Genomic DNA, 14856 nt, shown 5'->3' on the forward strand with positions numbered 1-14856 from the left:
CCCTGGGAGCCAGGCTGATGGAGGCCCCACCACGTTGTGGCTGCAACATCCCACATTTGCAGCTTCCTCGCCTCCAACGAGAGGAAAGAGAGACTGGTGCCCGGTCCAGGGACTTTTGCTGCTCGCTTCTGTCCACCCTGCACTGGCCCGGACCAGTCACCTGCTTGCCCTGACCACACCTGAGAGTTACAGCCTCTCTGGGCCTTCGGGGGAGAGAAATCAGGTACTACAGGCACTCGCTGTGGCCACACGGGGTGTTAGCTGAATTCGATGCTCCACTGACCTGCACCAAGGGCTCAGCACTGGAGCCTGGCTCACAGAAGCGGTTCTCAAATGACAGGGGCCTCGGAGCCCCCCGGGAGTTCATCAACACACAGGTTCCCACCCCAAGACTAAGGCAGGAGGTCTGGGCTGGGAGCTGGGTTTCATGAACTGCAGTGCAGGGGTGCTGGGATCCCCTCTGGGCAGCACTGATCCACACAGGGTGAAGTATGGACTGGGGTACCATGCACCCTCTCACACTGCCCTGTCCACACACCACGCCCCACGTCAGGCATCAGACCATGCACAGAGCTCCCTCTGAGTCTTTGACGTCCCCTTGCAGGTGCCAGAAATCCCTTCCCCACCCGTTCTGCTGTTATTTGTAGGCTCACCCTTCAGACTTAGTTCAGATGTCACCTCCTACAAACAGTCCTCCCTGATCTTCTGATTGGAAACACCTCTGAGTTCCAGCGTATCATGGTTTCAGCTCTTCTTTTCAGCTCATGGTCTGAGCAGTGGTCACTGCCCAGTGGCCGGGTACAACCAGGGGTCTGCAAAAGTGACGTGGGGCCACAGGATGGTGTGACTTAGGTCCTACCTCCAAAATACCAGACCCAGGGCTCTCAATGTGCCAGCAAAATGGGGATTCCCTGCCCTATCTCATCACAATGCAATGGCCCCATTAAAGGCTCTGAGAAGTTCTGCAATGAAAGAAAACGCTGTGGGGTGCCCGGCTGGCTCAGTCAGAGGAATGTACTACTCTTGATCTCGGGGTTGTGAGTTCAAGCCACACATTGGGTGTAGAGTTTACTTTAAAAAAAAAAAAGAGCGGGCGCCTGGGTGGCTCAGTCTTTAAGCGTCTGCCTTCGGCTCAGGTCATGATCCCGGGGTCCTGGGATCGAGCCCCGCATCAGGCTCCCTGCTCCGCGGGAAGCCTGCTTCTTCCTCTCCTTCTCCCCCTGCTTGTGTTCCCTCTCTCGCTGTGTCTCCCTCTCTCAAATAAATAAATAAAATCTTTAAAAAAAAAAAAAAGAGCTTTAAGTTTCATCGGACCCAATGTCTCCGGGAATATCTGACCACAGGATCCATGACTTGAGAATCACCCATTTATGCTGATGAACCAGAGGCCTCTGGAAATATGGTTTTGGAAATGCCATCCAGGTGAAGCCACATCTGTAACCTGTATCCTGTATCCATCCTCTGGAACCACCTGCCCCGCTCCGAATTCGAGAGCCAGGGCGGGACCAAAGGAGCACCAGCCTCAGGTGCCAAATGCACGGCGGCGCTGGTCAGGAGGAGGGCTCCCAGGTGGCAAAAGTGGAAACTGAGGCTTCCAAGGAGCTGGAATCACCTGAATTTGAACGGGGAGTGTGGGGCCTGCCCTACCTCTACCCGTTCCTTGTTACATACTGTATACAGTCCACGCTCCATGAATGCTTTCTGGACACAATGATAAAGGAACAGCCTTCAGAAGCGGGACACGAGTGTGGAGGGAATGGGCTTTGGAGGAGGGGTGGGCGGCCACAGAGGGGTTTGAGCTGACAGTGGGTGACTCATAGCCAACCTAGGAATCAGAGGCCCCTATAGTCCAGGATTTATAGCAAGGTCCCAGGAGGGCAGCCGGGACTCCCCGCCCCCGCAAGCCCAGCCGCCTTGACACAGGGCACGTAGCTCGCCGCACAACTGAGGAACTGAATTTTAAATCTACAAACTGATACTCGACTCAGAGACTACACGTTAGTGAGCTATCAGTATGGCCATTCATGGGTTTAGAACAGTCCAGGCCCGGGAACCTGCTTTGTCAAGGGTACGGTCGGTGATCCCCAAATACAGACCAAGTGTTTCCAGTGAAAATGTCCCAACTGAGGCAGGAGTGTAAGAGACACTGCATTTCAAAGACGGTACCAAAAATGTAAGACGTCCCTGTGTGTTTGTATCGATCGAATGCTGAAATGATAATAATCTTGGACGCGCTGGATTAAGTTATTGAATTATTTGTACCTGTTTCCTTTTCCTTCTTTAATGTAACTACTGGGAAATTTGAATCCCATATGCGGCTCTCATAGCGTTTTCTACCGGACAGCATTGCCTTAAAGCCTATGATATTTCGATAAAGTGGAAATAAAAAGTTGGCGGAAATTTTATGATTGTTTTTGACTCCCCTGGGGAGAGTCCTTGGAATGGCCTAATTCAACGTCCTTGCTTTACAAATGAGGAAGTCCAGGCCCAGAGAGGGCAAGTAAGTTTCCTGGGGTCACACAGCATGGTGTAGATGTAGCTGGGTCCAAAACTTGGCACTTGCTCCAGACATGCTTGGAGGGGCCGAGAGCTCTGTGACAAACCTAGACCAGGCCCCCCACACCCCCTGCATTTCAGATCTGCCCCACAGGGACTCAGGTCTGCAGGCTACAGGACCAAGCAAGCAAGACACCCACAAGTGTGACATCTGACCCCAGTCAGATTACCCCCAAGCCACTGATAAGGCAGCCAGGACACAGCATTAGGGCTTTCCCCAGCACACTCGAACCTCTATTTTCCCACCTGTGATATGGGGGTAAGCATCACTGTGCTGAAGCCACAGGGCTGACACATCCATGAGCACACTGGGGGCTGTTGTGGGCTGAACTGCGTCCCCCCAATTCCTACACGCGAGTCCAAACTCCCAGGACATGAGAACGTGACCTTTTTTGGAAAGAGGGTCTTTACAGAGGTGATCAGGTAAAATGAGGTTCTTAGGGTAAGCTTTGATCCAGTAAGACTGTGTCCTTACGAGAAGGGGAAATCTGGGCCAGAGACACACACACACAGAAGGATGTGGAGACATGGGGAGGACGGCCATGTGATGCGAGCCAAGGATTCTGCAAATACCAGAAGCTGGCAGAGGGAAGGAAAGAACCCCCAACCTGGAGCCCTTTGAGGGAGCGTTGCCCGGCCCTTACCTTGATTTTGGCCTTCCGGCCTCCGGCCTGCAAGAATACACTTCAGCTGTCATCAGCCCTGGTGCGGGATGCTCTGTTCCAGCCACCCCAGGACACTGACACGGCAGGTATGAGCCCTCGTCCTCCAGGAGCCCCCGGCTCAATTCTCACCAGGCCCATTTCTGGCTCAGCCCCTCCCCGCGATGGTTTCGTCCCGCTCTCCAGCCCCCCTCCCCACCCCTTTCCCTCCATGCACCTGCCCTTGCTGGCTGGGACAGGATGAAAGGGGGGACTTCTACACAGGACGTGAGGGTGAACAGTCCCTTGCCTGGAGGCTGTGTGGGGTGTGGACCCAGCTATAGTCATTTTGTGTGGTCTGCGACTTCTCACCTAACCCCACCCGCAGCTCCATGCACCAGACGGGGGTCCTCAGCCCTTGCGTTCTGTCACTTGGCCCCAATGAGGGGGACACACATAAAAAGCATGGCCCAACTCCGGGGCCCTGGTCTCTCTGGGCCTCCTCGGCCCACTGCTCTGTGGCTCTAGGCCCCCCACATTCCAAAGCCAACACTTGGACCCTAGTGGGTCTGGCACCGAATGGGTGTGCAGTAAGCATTTGTTGAATGACTGTGTGAGTGAATGAGTGCAGACAGGGCGCTGGCCGGGTGCTGGCAGAGTTGCCCCCCCGTCTGAGGAGGGAAATAGTCACTGAGGGCACCTGCTGCTGTTGTCAGGAGGCAGGAGGGGGTTCAGAGAGAGCCCCCAAATCAGCTGAATACACAACCCCAAGCACTGGGCCCGGGGGCTTCACTTCTGAGCCCGTACCTGCTTTCTGCCCGTGGGAGCCCACACATGACCTGGGGAGTCCTGGACACCTCCTCCGGGGTGCTCCGTTCTGCCCTTCGACACCTTCCCAACTTTGGAAGCATTTCTACTTCCTGGCCTTGGATCTGCATCCAGCTGGCCCAGCTGACGTCCATCACGGCCCCTCTGCGGCTGGAGCGATTAAAACCCCGCGCTGCGTCCTCCCCGGACTGTGGCCCTCGGGAGGAAGTCCAGGTTCCTGGCCAGGGGTCAAAGCTGTGCTTTCCTGCAGGCCTGGCCCCTACCCTCCAGCCAGTTCCCTGGGCTCCAGGACCCACAATCCCCAGCAACGCCCAACAGCACCCCGGACTCACCCTCAGCCCACCTCCACCGCACCCCTGGTCACTCTGCACCTTTGCTCAAACTCTGCCCTCTGTCTGGAACATTCTTGCAGCCACTGTCCCCAGTCTGGGCAATTCTCACTCACCCTCGGTGTTGGTGCTACCTCTTACTCAGGGCGTCTAAGCCCGTCGCCATACTCACCAGCCTTGTTCTGTTATCTGTGCCCCTTTGTCCGAGCCTCCCCTGCTAGACTGAGGTTCCCAGACCAAGGACTGAGGCGCCACGGTCTTCGGGAGCCCTGGTGCCCAGCACAGCGCCTGCTCACAGTGGACGCCTCAGGAAGGTGCATCGCGCCCCGTGAGGGGGCTGCAGCCTCTGGGCTCATCCGCCTCCTCAGCAAGTCTGGGACCCCTCAAGCCCATCTCTGGACCCTGCGTGCGAAAGGCACTCTGTGGACCTCTGGAAGTCTGGGTGACCTTTCCGTTTGCAAATGCAGCAGCTCAGCCACCTGCCAAGGGGACAGCCTCACTGTGCAGGGAACTCAGATCGGGTCTGTCTGACCTGATCCTGGGCGCCCCCCTCACAATGTGGACGGACAGGCAGGGTCTGGAGAGTGTCTGGGTCTGGGTCCAGATGGCAGAACAAAAGACATGAACGACAGGCTTCCTTTCCCAGAGGATGCCCCAGGGTCCCCTCCACCCCTCAGGAAATCGGTGGGTGTCTCCCCACAGGTCCGTCCCCAGCTGCCTCCAATTCACAGGCATCCTCATCAAGCCTGCCGGATCTCCCTCCAGTCAGTGGGAAGTGGCCTTGGGCACCCATTGCCCACAGGACAGAAGCGTGGGGCCCCTGCCTCCCGATCCAGGCATGGGGGACCCTCAGCAGCACGCAGAGGCGGGACGAAGGGACTCCCGTGCCAGTGAAGAGCCCTGCGGGACAGCTGGGAGGGAAGCACAGGGAGCACCCCACGCCCGGGGGCTGTGACTGTTCTCAACCTTTGGGGGCGTCTTGCGAGCATCTGACACAGTCTGGGACCCTCTCCAGCACAGGCACGCGCCCACGGGCTTGTGCAGTCCAGGCGGTTCAGAGACCTCCTGAGGCCCTTGCATGGATCATTGAGGGCTCCATGGGCCTCGGGGTAAACCCCCCTCAAAGGGCAAGAGGACTCCTGAGACCCACTGCCATCTCGGCTGGTGGCTGCTGTGTGCCCTTGGGTAAGTCTCTGGGCCTCTCTGGGCCTCCATTTCTCCATCGAGAAACAGAGGCTGAACCCCACTGCCTACGTCCGAGGAGCACTCCCCGTTTCTTAGCGAGCTGGACGCCACTGGCGTCCTGGGCTGATAATTCTCCCTGCACATTCCTCCGCAGAGTCCCCAAGGCCCGCCCAGCGGGTTTGACCCTAAGTTGGGCAGGCCCTCGAACCCCTGCCTGGTCTCAAGGTGGCACAGACAGGAAGCCAGTGTCCCTGAAGGCCTTGGAGCCACACGGGATCTTTACACAAAGCTGGTTCTCGGGCAGGGTGCCCCCCCGCTGCCAGGCACTGAGTGTATGGTACCCGCTGCGGGAGCTGACCCTGGGGCTCCGTCCCTCCTGATTCTGAGGGGCCGTGGCCGACGAGAACAGAACCAGTACCGACCCCACCTTCCTTGGACCATCACTCGTGTTATTTTGGGTAATGGGCCTCGGGTTAAGCAAATTGAACGGCAACTTGTAGTGAAAGTCATGGATGGGCTCCCGCCGCCGGGCAGACATCCCAGGAGCATGGCTTCAGAGGAGGGGTCTGACAAGCCCGAGCGCCCTGAGGCCCAGGCCCCGCGTCCCAGCCTTGGCTCCGTGCGCTTGGTCCCCCAGCGGCAGGGACAAGATTGGCTGCGCACCTCCTGTGAGCGCCCTGTCACCTACTAGGCCCCACGTGATAGGGAGGTGCTTAGACCACCCTCGCGCCTGGGATGCTCTCAGCCACCTATGCAGCGAGAGCTAAGGGAGGATGTGGCGGCTCAGAGAGGTCAAGGGCCTTGCCCAAAGCCACACAGCTGGAGCCGGAGCGCCAGGGCCCCCTGGTCTGTCTGACCACAGCCAGGCTCCCTGCCCGGGACCACCCTGCCTGGCAGGAAGCTGCACCCCTCTTGGCACACTCCAGGCTTCGGGCCTGGGTGTGCGGGACTGCACACCCCCCCGCCCGCTAGCTGAGCTCGGCGGGGCTGCTGGCTGGGCAGTGGTCTGGGGGACAACTGCGGAGACGGGTTCCCACTGAAGATCTTTGAAATGTCCTGGTCTTGTTGAGGATTCGTGGCCACTGCTCACGACCTTGTCTGCCCGGCCTCCTGCGTGCCTCCTAGTACCCACCCCCACTCCACTTTAGGAACAAAACTGTCTCTGGAAGTCAGGGGTGGCCAAAGAAATGAAGGCAGAAATCAGGGAAAGGGGCCTCTGGGACAGCCCTAAAACCTGGGAGGAGGCCCCTTTGCCTCTTGCCCTTCTCCTTCTTCCCGACTGGAGCAGAGATATGAAGACTGGAGCTTCAGCAGCCATCTTGCCACCTGGAGGACGGAACCCGTGTTTGGGGATGGCAGGAGGCCTTGGGTCTCTGGTGTCTTTGTGGAGCACCACCCGAGCCCTGGGCTGCCCATCTCCAGACTCATTTCATGGTGCTGGGGTCTGTGCTCTGTCAGCAGTCGCCAGACGAAGGTGCTAACGGGCCCAGCTTAGAAAGGCCTCTTGTGTTAGGAAGGATATTGACTCAGTTTCCTGAATAGAAACCAAGTCACAGTGGCTTCCATAACACAGACGGTTTTTATCTCTCTCAGGAAAACACAAGCTGGTGAATGGTCCAGGGGTGGGGCGACTCTGACCAGACCCAGCTCCTTCTATCTGAGGCTCCGCTCTGCTGTGAGGAGCATGTCCTCACCTGACTGTCGCAGCCCCATCTCAGGCAGCCAGGAAGGGGAGACAAGAGCACTGAGGACCGCCAACTTCCTGCTAAAAGAAAGATCTGGAGCTGCACATGGCCAGTCTCTTCCTGTCACAGTCAGAACCCCGGCGTGGCCAGGCCGAGAGCTGCAAGGGAAGCTGGGAAATGTGGCCTCTAGGTGAGGGGCCAGAGAAGCTCAGAGGGCCCACCAGCTGAAGGCAGAGGGGGAGTGAGAGCCCATATGCTTCTCCTCACCTAGGATCAGGGGAGAAATGAAGAGTTTGCTCAGTCTTTGCATGCTTTTTTATTTTTATTTTGCATTTACATCTTTAGTGTCCCAGAGATGAACACAGGTGTGTGCTACGAGCCAGTCTTCTGGTCCCCCCGCCACCTCCACTGCCACCACCTGGACAATGTGGGAGCCACAGCCCACCACCCTGGGGGCCAGCGCCCAAATGGGGCCCGCACCTGGGGAGCCCTGAGTGGGTGGGAGAGCCCGAGGCTCATAGAGGTCCCTCGAATTCATGTCCCACGACTACAGTGCCCGTGGAAATCTCAGGGCAGGATGTCCTTTTGTTTTTCCATGTGGAGGGAAGATGTTCAAATCCACATGCAGGCCTGAGTACCTGAGATGGTTAATGTTATGTGTCAGCTCGGCTGGTTGCTTGTCTGAACTTGGCCTGGTCTAGATGTCCCAGGAAGGGGTTTTTTAGATGGCATTAACATTTAAATCAGTAGACTTGAGCCAAAGCAGATGACCCCCATAATGGGGCTGGGCTTTGTCCAACCATGGAAGGCTTTCTATGCAAAGGCTGAGCTTTGCCGGAGCAGAAGGAATTCTCCTGGAGATTGCCCCATACAAACCCCACTCGAGTGCCCGCCTGCCAGCCTGCCCAACAGATTTGGGACTTGCCGGCCCCCCCAGAGCACGTGAGCCACTTTCTAGAAATAAGTCTTCCCTCTCCCTGACTGGCTCTCTCTTTCTTTCTATATATATACATAACCGCTTCTGTTTCTCTGGAGAACCCTAATACGATACCCAAAACAATGTGAAGAAAAAGATATATTCCTTCTCCCACCAAGTTAAAAAATCTAGAATATAAGGTAATAAAACTGATTTCAGCATGAGCCAGCGACCTGCAAACGTCTCCTTGTATATAATCACCGCAAGAAATGCATTTTGCACCCTGAAATATATCTACGAATATAGAAGTCTAAAAACCAATTTCGACAAACAATGCTAATCCAGCAGGTGAGAAACCCTGGATTTCCTTTTTTCTCCTGGTGGCTTCACTCTGCAGAGAACACACCTGTGCGGGACCAGGAGTCACTGTAGACGCGCAGGTGGTCATGCCCCACCCCCAGCTTTCCTGGCCACGCAGAAGCCCCTTTGCTCAGACATTCAGCAGAGACAGGTTGGCCAGCCTCCTTGGGCTCATGGCTACTTGAAGAACCAGTATTGTGAGATGTGCTTCATAGACTTGGATTCAGTCCCCCAGGTAACTGGCTATGCAGGGCCTGGTCCACAGCACATGGTTGGTGTGGGATTAAACCACAGTCTTACTCACTATAGTAATTATGGGATCACTGATAATGAAGCACCCGTAAGGGGCCGCCTCTGAGCAGCTCACAGGGATGGCAGAGCTGATTCCTGCCCCCAGAGAGCTCCTCAGAAAGGAGTCAGATAAGAAACAGCAGTGACCACAGAGACCAAGCAATGGGAAGACCCGGGGGGCTATTGGGGTGTGGGGAAGGTGTCACTTAGCTGAGAGGGGGCAGGGTGAGGTGGGGGTCCAGGCAGCCTAACTGCACAGTGAGCCACCAGTTGAAGGAGTCCTGGTGGAGATTAAAAATGTTCTCTTTAGCTGGCACTGGGTCCCCCTGGTCCTCTCCTTAAAAGAGATTTCCCAGGATCCCAGAGGATTCACCCTCAGGATTACCCTCAGGAACTCCTCAGCCCCAGCCAGGGGCCACAGTCCTGCAGGACCCTTTGGAATTCAGAGTCTGTACCTGAGGCATTCCCTGCCCACAGGGTGTGAACCCAAGTGGAGCAGTCCCAGAAGTCACAGAGGCAGGCTCCCAGAGGGGCGGGAGGGCTCGGAGAGTGGGGGAGGCGGAGTGAGACCAGTTGTAGAGGAAGGGGTGGCCTCTGACAGTGGTATCCAGGCAGAGCTGGAACCAGGAGGGTCTTGTTGGAAGCACCAGCCCCACCCTGCCCACCCCCCACCAGAGGGCATGAGGTCTCTGGGTGTTTACACCCACCCCCCACTCCCCCAGCACTCTGGAAGGGGGTTTGGGGACAGATGAATGGCAGGTACAGAGAAAACAAAGGAGGGAAATTAGTGGGGGGGGGGGGGGCAGAGAATGCGATCCCGGCTCACACCCAGCGGGGAAGGATGTTTATGGGATGGCAGCCCTGTGAACAAGCTCACACCCAGCGGGGAAGGATGTTTATGGGATGGCAGCCCTGTGAACTCAGATCCCCAGCTTAGCACCCAGTGCCAGAGGACAGCATTTTGAGGAGGGAGACCGAATGACAGTGAGTGCTGGATAGTGTAACCACGACTTGTGAGCAAGGGAACTTCCCTCCTCCGGACAGGCCAGGCACTTGATAGAATCCTTGAAAAACAAAACGAAACATAAAAAATGAAATCAAGAGACAGCATAAGCAGGCTCTGTAACAGTAAGGGCAGGTGGGAGCAGACAGAGCTGCTAGCCAGGACAGCCATGTCCCCGCTGATGGGGGCTGGGGTGGGGAATCGTTTCTGGATTGTACCTTTTATTCCTTTCTTGGAAGCAGAGGACATTTTAAATCGTGTGCATGCATAATGTTGGTGATTTTTAACAGTAACAGTAACAAGAAGGAGGGGGGAAGAGGGGAAAGGTACACTAGATCTCTCAATTTAAATCCTCTAGACACTTACTGGACATTTTCTTCTCTTAAAAAAAAAAAAACGGATTCGGGTGGTGGCTACACGGGTGTATACATTTGTTAAAATCATATTGTACTCTAAGATGTGCGCTTTTCTCGATAAGGAAGTGTATCTCCATTTTTAAGGAGCGGAGGGAGTCCTCCCACGAATACGTGGTTAAACGTTGGAATTTTGCGTCAAGCCCCTGCACTGCCCATTCTGAAAAAAATAAATAATGGGGAAAAACCAAATTAGGGAAAACTCTGGCTGTCCGGGTAGTCGGATTTGTGGTGCCTCATTTTTTTTTTCTCTTTCCTGTATTTTCTGAATTTTCTACAACGAAGTGCGTTTCCCTGCGAACCCGAAGGGACCCTTCCCCGGGAGGAGGCCGCGAAGCGGGCGCAGGGGCGGAGGCGGGCCCGGCTGCCCGCGGCTTCCCGGGGGCGCTCTGCGCTCGCGCGGCCTCGGCCCTGGAGCGGGTCCCCGGGCCGCGGCCTCCTCGCGGGGACCCGGGTCCCCGCGCCGCCAGCAGCCCTTCCGCGAGGCCGCCGGGCTCCCGCAGCTTCTGGATCGCCCGCCGTTCTGCCGCGTCCGCCCTGGAGGATCGGCAGCCTGACTTCGCACGGCTCCCTCCCCGTTCTGCATTTTCCGCGCGGGGGAGCCCAGGTCCCCGAGGGGGGCCCAAACGGCCGCAGCCCCTCCCCCGAGCGAGCCTCGCCCTCCTCCCGGAGCGCGCTCCGCCAGTGGCGTCTACACCCGCAGCGCTGCTGCCCCGCGGGTCCCAAAAGCGCGGGGCTGCGGGCGCGCCGGGGCGGCAAGGCCCGGAGAGGAGCGGGCGGAGGTGCGGTGAGGATCGGGGGCGGCTTTTAACGAAAAAGAAGTTGAATCATCAGCGAAACCATTAGGGCTAATGCGCTGCGCACAGACGCGGGATCAATGCCGGCCTCGGGGTCTCAGGGGTGGAGGTGGGGGCCGCGGGGCCGAGCGCCCCGCCCACTGGGGGGAAATGGAGTCGCGCGATTTAAGACACAAACTCGAACCCCAGTGAGCGGGGCCCGGATGTGCTGACGCCGCGGTTCCGCGCGGAGCTGGAGCCCCGACAGCGGCTCCGGGAAGGGGGGCGGGAAGCCGAGCTGAGAGCCCGGGAGACGCAGGGATGCGGGGAAGCAGAGCCGGGGCGAGCCGGGGCCGTGCCAACCTCGGCAGAGCGAAGCGGGCCGTGCAGCTGCGGGGCGCCCCGCGCCCTCACCGGAGCCCCCGTGAGCCCGGGAGGGGGCCGAGGCCTGGGCAGGACGGAGAGGCCCGGCTCCCGCCCAGGGCAGCCTCCTCGCTCGGCGGCGGCAGGATGCAGGAGGCTCGGCGGGGCTGCACCCTGAGCTCCCCACTTCTGGCCCGCAGGGTCAGGCCTCCCAGCAGCGGCTGGGAGAGGTGGGCACGATCACGCATGGACTGGCACACTCCACCCCCTGGTCACAGGCTGATGGGTGGGGGTCCTGGGGTCGAGTCCTGGGTGCTCCCCGGCCGGGCCCTGCAGGAGAATCAGACTTTCCGAGGAGATATCCTGGGAAGTCCGCGGGAAAAGGGTGGGAGATCGGGGAGCTCAGGGCGCCAAGCAGATGGGGGCCAAGGTTCTGCGGGCACCTCCCGGTGCCTCCTCTTCACACTGGGGGGATGGGGGAAACAATGGCCCCTCTCGTTCCTAGGGCACCTGGCCTGGCATGGGGCCTGCCTCCTGGCGCTGGACTAAACCGCTATTCGGTTCAGGAGCAGAGGGGAGAGGAGGGAGGTGGCTGGCTTCTGGCTTCTGAGGAGACTGTCTCTGCCTTTCTTGGGGCCACAAGGGGTTTATCTGTAAAATGTGAGCAGGAGGTGAGACAGACTGGCAAGGGTCCCTTTGGGGGGGGCTGGGGCTTCTCTGGGAGGTGGCTCAGAGGCTGTCCCCCGCCCCCACGAGAATGGAATCTTTTCAGCGGCCCCCATCTACAGAAACACTTTGAATCCTCACGAATCAGTGGGGCAGCTTCACTCTGTCCACCCCATCACCCCCCGGCCCCAAGTTGACCAGGCTGCCCTCCAGTAATCCAACACACAGGTCTCTGCTGGCTTGGGCTTCGCTCTCAGACCCCAGCCGTCCTAGAGGGCCTCAGAACACTCCAAGGAAAGCACTCTGCAGTGCGGGCCCTCTGGGGTACAGAGGCACTGCCTCTGAGACCCCCCCCATGTGGGGGACCCACGTAGGGAAAGAAAGTGCTGCTGGAAGAGGGGGAGGCTTGAGGAAGGTTAAGGGAGAGGGGCTGGAGGATCTAGAGCCTAGGTGATGGCTGCTCTTGCCCCCCAGTCTCCCCCCTGATCCCCCCAGTCTCCCCCCTGTTCCCTGGCCCCAGTCTCTCTTCACCGGAAGGAGAGCTGGACACAGCTCTGTCTTCCCCTACACGTGGTCTGTGTAATCCGGAGTGGGACTGCTACTCCAGTCTTCCTCATAAAATGGGAACATCACCCCCAGATTATTGTGGGGATGTTTTGAGGCAATTCCGGTGAAGTGCTTGATCAGCTCCCAGCTGAAAGAAAGCCCCAGTGTAAGGGCCATCCACCATTCTGCGGCGGGCGGAGCAGGGCCCTACGGCTTGTGGCTTTGGGCCAGGGTCTGTGTCCACTTCTGGATCCAGAATTCCTGGGACTAGAGCCTCAACTGCCCATGGTGGGAGTGGGGGGCACAGGCGTTTGGACACGCCGGGTCTCTGCTGGCGACCCGGCAAAGGGCGGAGGATTTATGTGCCTTGGAAAGTGGGGGCTCAGACACTGGCGGGGCAGGTGACGGTACTAATGGTGCCTGCCGGGTTAGGGGTGCAACGGTGTTCGCGGAGGGCTGTTGCGCATGCGTACGCAGGCCTGCGGGAGAGGGTATTTGGGCACCCTCGGGTGCGCGCAGCGTGGCTGTCCTGGAGAACCAGTGGAAGCACGACTGTGCATGGAGCTTGGGGTCACTTGACTCTCTCTGCGCCCCAGACCAAGTGGGCTGAACATCCCGGCAGTGCCCTAGACGGGCGAGCTGATCTCAGAAAAGTGAAGTGAGTTTCCCAGATCACTCAGACGCGGTAGTAGGCGGTACACGGTCCGGCGATCTTAACTCTGGGCCCCATCCTTCCGGGAGGGAAGAACGGAAAAGGAGTCCGGACCCGAGAGCCACACAGCAGACTGGGGTGTAGCCGCCCGACCTGAGACTCGGGGCGAAACGCCAGCTCTCCACCTGCGCACATCCCCAGCTTCACTCCTCTCCACACTTGGGGTGTAACGCCGCCTCCTCCCAGAAGCCTTCCAGGAGCCAAGCAGGCTCAGGCCCCTCCCTTCTCCCCGGCCCCAGCCCCAGCCCCTGCCCTTAGCTTGAGCCGGTGGCCCTTCTCCGGCTGGAGGCGCGGAGGCCGGACGGAGCCGCAGCGCCAGGCCGGAGGGGGAAAGGAACCCGCGGGGGAGAGGGGAGCGGGGAGCGGGAAGGGGCGAGGTGAGAACCTAGGGGAGGGGCCCAAAGGCCGAGCCAGACTCCGAGACGCCACCGAGACGCCAGGTAAGCGGGGCTGGGGGGCCGGGAGGGGGCGCGGGCGCCGGCGGGCAGGGTGGGGGCGGGGCCGGAAGGACCGCGGGGAGGGGGCGGGGCACCCGGGAGGACCGCGGGCGGCCGGGGTGTAGAGCTGCCTTGGCCTCGCGCTGCCCCGTGGCCGGGGAGGGGCAGGAGGCCGCTCCGCGCCGGGCGTCCGCCGGGTCCCGGGAGCGGTGGAGCTGGCGCCACCGCCAGTTTCTCTCCTTCAAGCTCGGGCAGCCCCGAGGGACACTCAGGCCCGGAGAGGGGACGAGCCCGGCGGCAGAGGCCCAGCGGGGCCGGCGCGGGGTCCGGAAGCGAAGCGGCGACGCCGACTGCCCGCAGCCCGACCCGGGCGACGCAGGCCTCGGCGGGTCAGAATCCGTGCGCCGCAGAGTGCGCGCTTCGAGCAGCCTAAGTGGAGGAGACGTCTCCGAAAAGAAATGAAACCTTGAACGGAGGTCCGGGCCTCCCCGCCTCCCACCAAGGCAGAGCCAAAGGGGGGAGGAATCACGTCCCGGAGAGGGGGAAATGGAACAAAAGGGGGCCCGCGGTCGGCGGGGACGGACGCTCGGGCGGGATCCTGGGCGCTGGAGGGCGGAGAGCTGAGAAGGAATGGAGAGAGACGCCGAGGCAGAGACCGACTCAATCAGAAAATCTGAGCGAGGAGGTTTAGGCGCAGCCGGGCAGGCGGAGTCCGGGAGGCACCGCCGAGGTCGTGCGGGTCAGCAGCTTCCGCTGGAGCCCCCTCCAGGAGGTGGGCGAGACCCCGGGGAGACCCGTAATTCGGGGATGGGGTGCCTGCATCTCAGAAGCCCCTGCGTGCACCTCGCCGGCTGCCCACCGGCCTCTCCCGGGGCCTCCCGCCTGGGCCCTCACACCCTCAGGATCCGGGAGCCGATGCCCTCACCAGGGCATGGGGCGCGCCTTTCGGACTAGTCTCTCCTTCCTGCACATGGGGGTCTCCTGGCCAGCCATGGGCCACCCAACTCAACTTCGGCCAGAATCTGGGGCGCTGAGGTCCCATCCCAGGGATGCCGAGAGCTCCAAGGAAGCGCCGAGGAACCCACGACACGAACGCGGACCGGAGGGGCCGTCGCGGGGCTCAGTCTCCCAAACCCGCAGCGGGGTCGG

This window comes from Leptonychotes weddellii, chromosome 2, assembly GCF_054177405.1.
Source record: "Leptonychotes weddellii isolate Sample4059 chromosome 2, ASM5417740v2, whole genome shotgun sequence".
NCBI classification, from domain to species: Eukaryota; Metazoa; Chordata; class Mammalia; order Carnivora; family Phocidae; genus Leptonychotes; species Leptonychotes weddellii.